Here is a 7,341-nt window from a genome sequence, read left to right on the forward strand (position 1 = left end):
CTGTTGAAGGTGGAGTACACCCTAATTAGGTCAGCAGATTGTCACAGGACTGCCCTAAACACAGGAGCAATATGCAGACAGCAGTTAAGCTGTGAAACATCTTATCTAACTGTGGGAGGAAGCAGGAAGAAATCCACACCTGCTGAAGGAGAACATTCAAACTTCACGCAGAAAGGTCCCAGCCGAGATTTGAATCCGAGCTAACCACTACACCACTGTGCAGCCTTTTCATTCACAGACAATTAGTGATCACAAAGTTCTATATTCCAACAAGTAACACACATTACTACTAACATCAACCTGGGGTAAAAGGTCACAGAAAAAATTCATCAAAACAACAATCCAAAATATATATATCTGTTTAAATTTTGAACAAAATGATGGTTAAAGGTTTAATCTATTGTCAGAGTGGATTCTTATTAGAATGAGCTTAAATCACTTTTTCTTATCTTCTGCTGCACAACAGTGTCTAGTTGCTGTTCACAGGCAAAATTCTTCAAGCATAGAATTGCATTTACATGTGTGAGAATTCTGTGATTGGCTTTTTGAGGTGTTTTTTGTCATGTTCAGTTATTCCTTGTCAGTCTAACCAGGTTCAGGTTGATCATCCACAACTAGCTTTATTTAGTTAATCACCCTCAGTGTGTTTAAGTGTCTGGTTTTCAGTTCATATGCTCTGCTCTGCTTTGTCACTCATTTGTTGGTCCCAGGGTTTCTATCATGTTCCAGTTTATTCATGAGATATTTATTTCTGCCACCCAAGCCTGGTCTCCTGTATTTTGGGTTCTACACAACCAGTTCTTGACGAGAGATAGATTAGAAAAAAGTGGACTCTACACCAATGTTGCCATGGTCATATTTGAAAGGATGATGGCGCACCAAACTCACGACAAAAACGTGTTTGACTGGGGTTTTCTGGTTTACATCTAGTAAATGTTTAAGAAAGTACTCTCATATAGACTTCTAAAATTATCCAAAGATTACTAGTCTCCAGGTAGATGTGGAGACCTCTACATGCATACATTATTGGTAGACATCTAATAGAGTAACAAGTGCCTAGAGGGAGGTGAAATAAAATGAACTTTTAGGGACTAATGGGAGGACTTCCAGGATATCCGTCTGCAAAGTAGGCTGCCAAAAACCTTCTGGACCACATAGATAGTGTGAAAACTTTGGAATTACAGGTCACCTTTGAAGCAAAACTGTAAAACATGGGATCTGATCAGAAATGTCAAACCAGACTCTTATGTAGGTGGAGAACAATTAACAAAATAAAGACCGCTATGGATAATAGTAATTAAAATAAACCTGGAAGGACTGACATGAACAACTCAATTCATGACCAAAGACACAACTGAAACGTCTTGCTCCTGGCTTTTTCTTTCACAGCTCTATTCCGATTTATGAAAGACTTGGTGTCATAGAATTCCAGTCAGGCACAAACCGCAATTATTAATTTCTCTTTCATGATTAATATACAAACAGTTCCATGAAGGGGACGCCATTCATACATCATTACCAAATATAAGTTCCTGATTGGTCAAAGTTCAACCGGTTTAAATTTCAACCAGCGTTCAATGGCCGTGTGTTTTGGATGTAGAGCCTGAAAACATAGTGTAGTGATGTGTGACCACGAGAGTTTTGAACCTGTAACCAACATAGACTTTTCTCATGAAGTAGTTGCTTGAACGCTCATCGCCAAGCGCGATGTGAATGTGGCTTTAGAGTTCCTGTCTGACCGCACAGAATATCCCAGTCTCCATTCTCTAATTGTATTCAGCTGGCATTAGTAAATTTGCAGTTTGTAAGCAATAAATTTGAAACACAGATGACTCCAGATATGACAGGTAGAGGCAGTGAAGGTTACATTCCAGTGAGCCTTTTAGAAAAGCTGGGAAAACAAGAAGCATCCCAGGGACAAGAAGACAATAGGAGAAGGCGCACAAACCTTATAGGAACAGGCAGGATAAAATGATGCACTACCTCAAAAAATGGTGGGTTTGTGGCTTTTGACTCTGAAAAACGAAATTAATTGATGTGGCTCCTGTAGTTTCCGCAGGTGTAGAAAATACCTCCTGCTTATGATCAGATTTTTCCAGATGTTTCCATCATGCAAAAGTGACTCCAAACTACCAGTAAAAGTGAAAAAGCTCCAAAGCAAAGGTTTCCACAGTTTTCTCTCCATTTTTTCCCTCCACACTGTCCACCCCCGTCATTCCGCAGCTTGTCCTTGTGAGCTTTTGGATCTCGTTATCACCCAGACACTCTCTGGCTCGCACAGGGGAGGAGGTGATGCAGCAGATCTTCATCCAGATCCAGTTTTTATTACTGCAAGCCCAGATACGCTCATCGTACCTCCAAAACGTTTTAGTCTGAATGATTTAACTCATTCACATTTGTTTTTATGACTCAATTATAGATGAAGCAAAAGAATCAAATCATATTTACAAAAGAAAAAGTTAAACCATGAAGGAGATGATTTCTCTCATCATCAATCAACCATCAGTATTTCAGAAGAACATTAGCTGTGAGTTTGTCAGAGAACCAGTCTGCTCTGCCTCATGATAAGAGGTATAAGAAGAAGATGTGGCTCTAAAGAGTCAGAAAAGATTTAGATCTTCAATGTATCTCCCTTAAAACCATCTGTTATACTTCAGAGCAAAGAGACTCACCTGGACATCATTTGATATTTTGATTGATCAGTATTGATGAAAAGCACTTATAAATGTTGTTCTAAACTTTATGAATTGATCTGCCTCTTGCAGTTGTTTTTTGTTAATGGGATGAGAGAAAAGCTTTAAATATTTCAAGCCTTCATACTTTAAGAGCTCAGACCTTCAGCAAACATGCAGCCTTTGAACAGGCCAGAGGACATTGAGACATTTCACTTGAATAAAAAGAACATTGACGAAACCTTTTTTGATTCAAAATATGTTTATTTTTTTGTTCATTTATTGCAGTTTATGCCGTGGTCTGACACATGGGCGGGCAAGGCAGGAACTGAACCTGTGAGCCTCTGGGTACTTACAGGGCATTTACATGGTACTTTTTATGGGACTTACTGGGTACTTACATGGTACTTTTTTTGTGTCTACTTGGTACTTACATAGTACTTGCTGTTTATTTATGTGGCACTATTTGATTCATACTTTTGTGGTACATACTGGGTATTTATAGTATACTTACTGGGTATTTACATGTTGTGCAACGGTGTCTTTTGTGGTTCTTACCACATCTAAGAACAAGGTAAGTACAAATAAAGTACCTTGAATTTAAGTCTGCACTCGTATGTTTGGTCTGATCTTCCCAATATTTTGTATTATAATTGGGCTTGTCAGAGTAGATTAATCCATGAGTGGATTCACTCTTATTTGAAAGGTCAAGAGAGTCCACTTGAATCATGGAGATGTGCCCCATTTATGTTATTGGGTGAACAAGTGAGAACAAAGAAAAGTGTAAACAACAATTTACTGATTGAAAACCCCTTAAGAATTTAGCGTGATATGAATAGAAGCGTTGACCATAACTGTTCTTCTTATCTAACATCTTTCATGACTAATAGGTATTTTATTCATGATAAAAAAAAAACTCATATTTTCATAGCTGGTACCATACGGGAACACGCGTAGTTGGTGATATGTTTGATGGTAATCTGCTTATATCATTTACACAAGTTTAGAATAAATATTTGCTCTCTCAGAATATTTTTTTTGTGTAATTGCAAACCTGTCACTTTATTAATTCCAACTTTTATCTATATCAGGACACTTTTCAACTTAGTCCAATTAAAAAGGTAGTGACAGATCTTAAGACTAAGAAAAACTTTATTAAACAGTTTCATAATGAACTAAAGAACTGTAACAGCTACAATATAGATAAAACTATTCAGCGATGGGAAGAAGATCTGCAAAGACACTGTGATGAATCCTGTTAGAAAGACTGTATATGATCTACTCACTTGTTTTTTATTAGCAACAGATATAAAGAAACCCAGTACAAGGTTTTACAAAGAGAACATAGAACCCCACTTTTTCTGAATAAGCTAGACCCACACAGACCATCTTCATGCCTTAAATGTAAATTATCAAGTACCTATTTGCACTGTCTGTGGAGTTGTCCAAAAATGTCACAATTCTGGCTATGTGTCACCAAAGAAATCAGATCCATACTGAAACACAAACTTTGTAAAGATCCAGGCCAGTTCCCAGCTCACGTTGGCACCAAGTCAGAAACTACACAAGACAATGTTTTTATGGATTTATGGCGCTCTCTGCAGGAACATTTACCCAGTGATCTGGCTGATTCGATTCCAAGGGGTTCGGGTTTATTAGAAAGGCTTTCTTATCTGACTTTTTTGTCTGCTTGATATGACTTTCTCACATTCTCAGTTAACATCACCTTCTGCTTTTCAACACGTGCATGTGTGGACTGTACAGAAGTGAATGTGGGTAATTCTTACAATCTGTTCTTGTTCTCAAACTATCCAGCCTTTATTGTATTTTTATTCTTTTTAGCCTACATCGCTGCATTTTGTCTTGTCTTTTTTCCCCCCATTATGTTGTTTTGTATAACTAATTAAAAATTTAAATAAAATCTAAAATGACGTCTCTGCTGAGCTGTGCATGTACATGTCACAGGTTGACAGTTTCCTCTCTCTGTGCTGCCCTCTCCTGCTTGTTCCTCTGGTTCTGCTCTCCTGGTGTTATTTTGTGTTTTCCTCTATTTACCTTCACCCTACCTTTGACTTTGGTCAGTGTAAGATTTATAAGACATTCTTTAAAGCATAAAAAAAAAAATCAGAAAAAATTGCTACGAAGAATTCTTATTTTAGGCAAAATAATTAGTCAGAAAAAAAAATTCTCCAAGATTTTTTGCTATTGAAAACTTTCTTGAGATTACTTTTCTCGCAATACAGAAAATGTTTCTTAAAACAAGGTTCTTTTTACTTTCTTAAAAAGCCACTCCAGGGTCAAAGCTACAGGGGGTGAGGGCTTTGCCCCACACATCCCCCCAGTTTTTGAGTCAATATTAGTATCGTATTGGCAAAGATTAAGAAATCATCAATACAAGCTTTTTTAAGCACTGCAAAAATAACAAAAGCAACCCTTTTAATTTAAGGTAAAACAATTATATTAATAATACTGTTAGAAATATGGGGCGGCAGTGGCTCAGGCGGTTGACCAGGTCCTCCAATGATATAACAATCACTTCCTGTAATAATGTTTGATTTTTTCACAGATATTTTTGGCAACGATTAAAATTCCTTTTTCCATTAAAATCCTACGTGACAAAAGTCCTTCTATTTTTCTTTGACAAGCAGCTGATGACTATCAGGCAGAAAAATTTGCTTTTGCTTATCATTTCACTCAATGTTTTTTTTTTTTATTATTTTCAAAGGTTTGTCACTGCTTTAATTATTGTTGACAATATTATATCATAGATTTCTATATTTTCATGTTGTGACAAACAATTCCCAAACATGGAAAAAGTGTGGGAAGTTTCTTCCATAGTTGTCACAGATGAACCAACTTGAGCAGGAGCAGTAATTATAATCGAGCATGGAGGCTATGGGAGGCGAGAGCAGAAAATTCCTTTTCATAATGCCCGTCTCCTCACACACACACCTCTAATCCCAGCTCCATGTGTCCTTAGTGGCAGAAGTACCACACTCACTGAGTTAAAGCACTGATCAGCTTTCATAGTTATTATTAGCTCTGCCCCCTTAACACAGTCCCCACCTCATTTTTTTTTGTGGGGGGTCGGGTGGAGGACTGTGTTGCTGTTGCCGTCACTCTGAGTCTCTGTGCCTTTTTCTCTCATTTTTTCACAACCTCCCCACCCCAGAAGAGTTCTCCAAAAATCTATTGAATGACGTTTTAATTTGCAGTTTGCTGCAATCTGCTTTTATATTGAAACAAAAAATTTGAAAATTGTACATATTTTCATATTTCATATTTCATACACAGGTTAATTTTTTACCCCTTTTTTTTAAATCTCAAATTGTCTCAGCAACTTTCTGGTTTTATTCTGAAACTGCAGAAAAAAATGTTCACCAACAGTAATGCATAAAATTAAAATAAAAAAATAATCATCAAATTCTCTTGTTTGCATGCAAATTGTGAAAATATTTCGTTTAGGCTAAACTCTATTTATTCGTTTAAAACACATGTGTCAAACTCAAGGCCCGGGGGCCAAACATGTGGCCCGCGAGAGCATAAAAGTTTTTAATTTCTTAAAATAAAACATAAAAATTGGTGTGTATTTATTCATATCTAAGGGGAATCAGACTTGAAATATCAGATTGGGCAACTATATATTATGACTTAAACACTGTCCATATAAACTAACCTGTCAGAATCAAACGTAAAAAGATTCATGCTAGAGTAACAAGCAAATATGTTTTCTATGAAACTGTAATAGTCACTTTAAAAAGTTATAATAAATAAATAATGAGTTATTTAACATTAAGGAGTAGTTACATTTATTTTTCATTACATTTAGTTACATGTATAAGTTATATCTGGCCTTTTGAGGACAGCCACTATGAGGTGGCCCTCGGTGAAAATGGGTTTTACACCCCTGGTTTAAAATAAAGTCCTTTTTTGTTGTTGTTTAATGAAACCAAAATCACTTTTAATCATTTTAATCAACAACTTTAATTCTATGAATTTGGTAACACAGAAGCAGCATTTTAATTGTATTTAAAAGTTTGCTAACTGTGTTTGTCTTTATCATTTTTTTTGCTTAAACCCTAAAATGACAGAACTTTTCTGTTTTTTTAGACTAAATTGATTTTTCTGTTTATTTAAAAACCTTCATGTGGCTATATTTAGAGATGACAACCAATGACTCACCTTCAATGTATGTTGTTTTGTGACATAGCTTTGTCATACAAGCTAATAAAAAAAATCAACATTGGAAATATCTGAAAAAATACTCAAACACAAAACAGTAAAATAAAACAAAATTTGAATTCTCAAGAATGTTTTGAGTAGGAAAGAAATACTTATAGGAAGGAGAAAAAAATCTCACAGGTGAAATAACAGCAATAAAATAATTACTGTACATCTAAATGACATACCTATAAAGATAAATTTGAACCTTTAAATTCAATGAAAAAACAGTCCTGTGTATTCTAGAAATCAAATAAAATCCTATTATTTAAAAAGCAAGAATTATTCTAAATCACCTAATATTAAATATCAAAACAAAACAAATTGTACAGTAAAAAAGAGGTAAACAAATGTTCCACAAAAAAAAATGTAAGAGTAGACAGTCTAATTTTAATTTCAGAAACATTTTAAGCCTGGCTTCAAACGTTTTCAGTGACACAATGGCTAA

Source organism: Oryzias latipes, chromosome 18 (assembly GCF_053564925.1).
Source record: "Oryzias latipes strain Hd-rR chromosome 18, Olatipes_Hd-rR_3.1".
NCBI lineage: Eukaryota > Metazoa > Chordata > Actinopteri > Beloniformes > Adrianichthyidae > Oryzias > Oryzias latipes.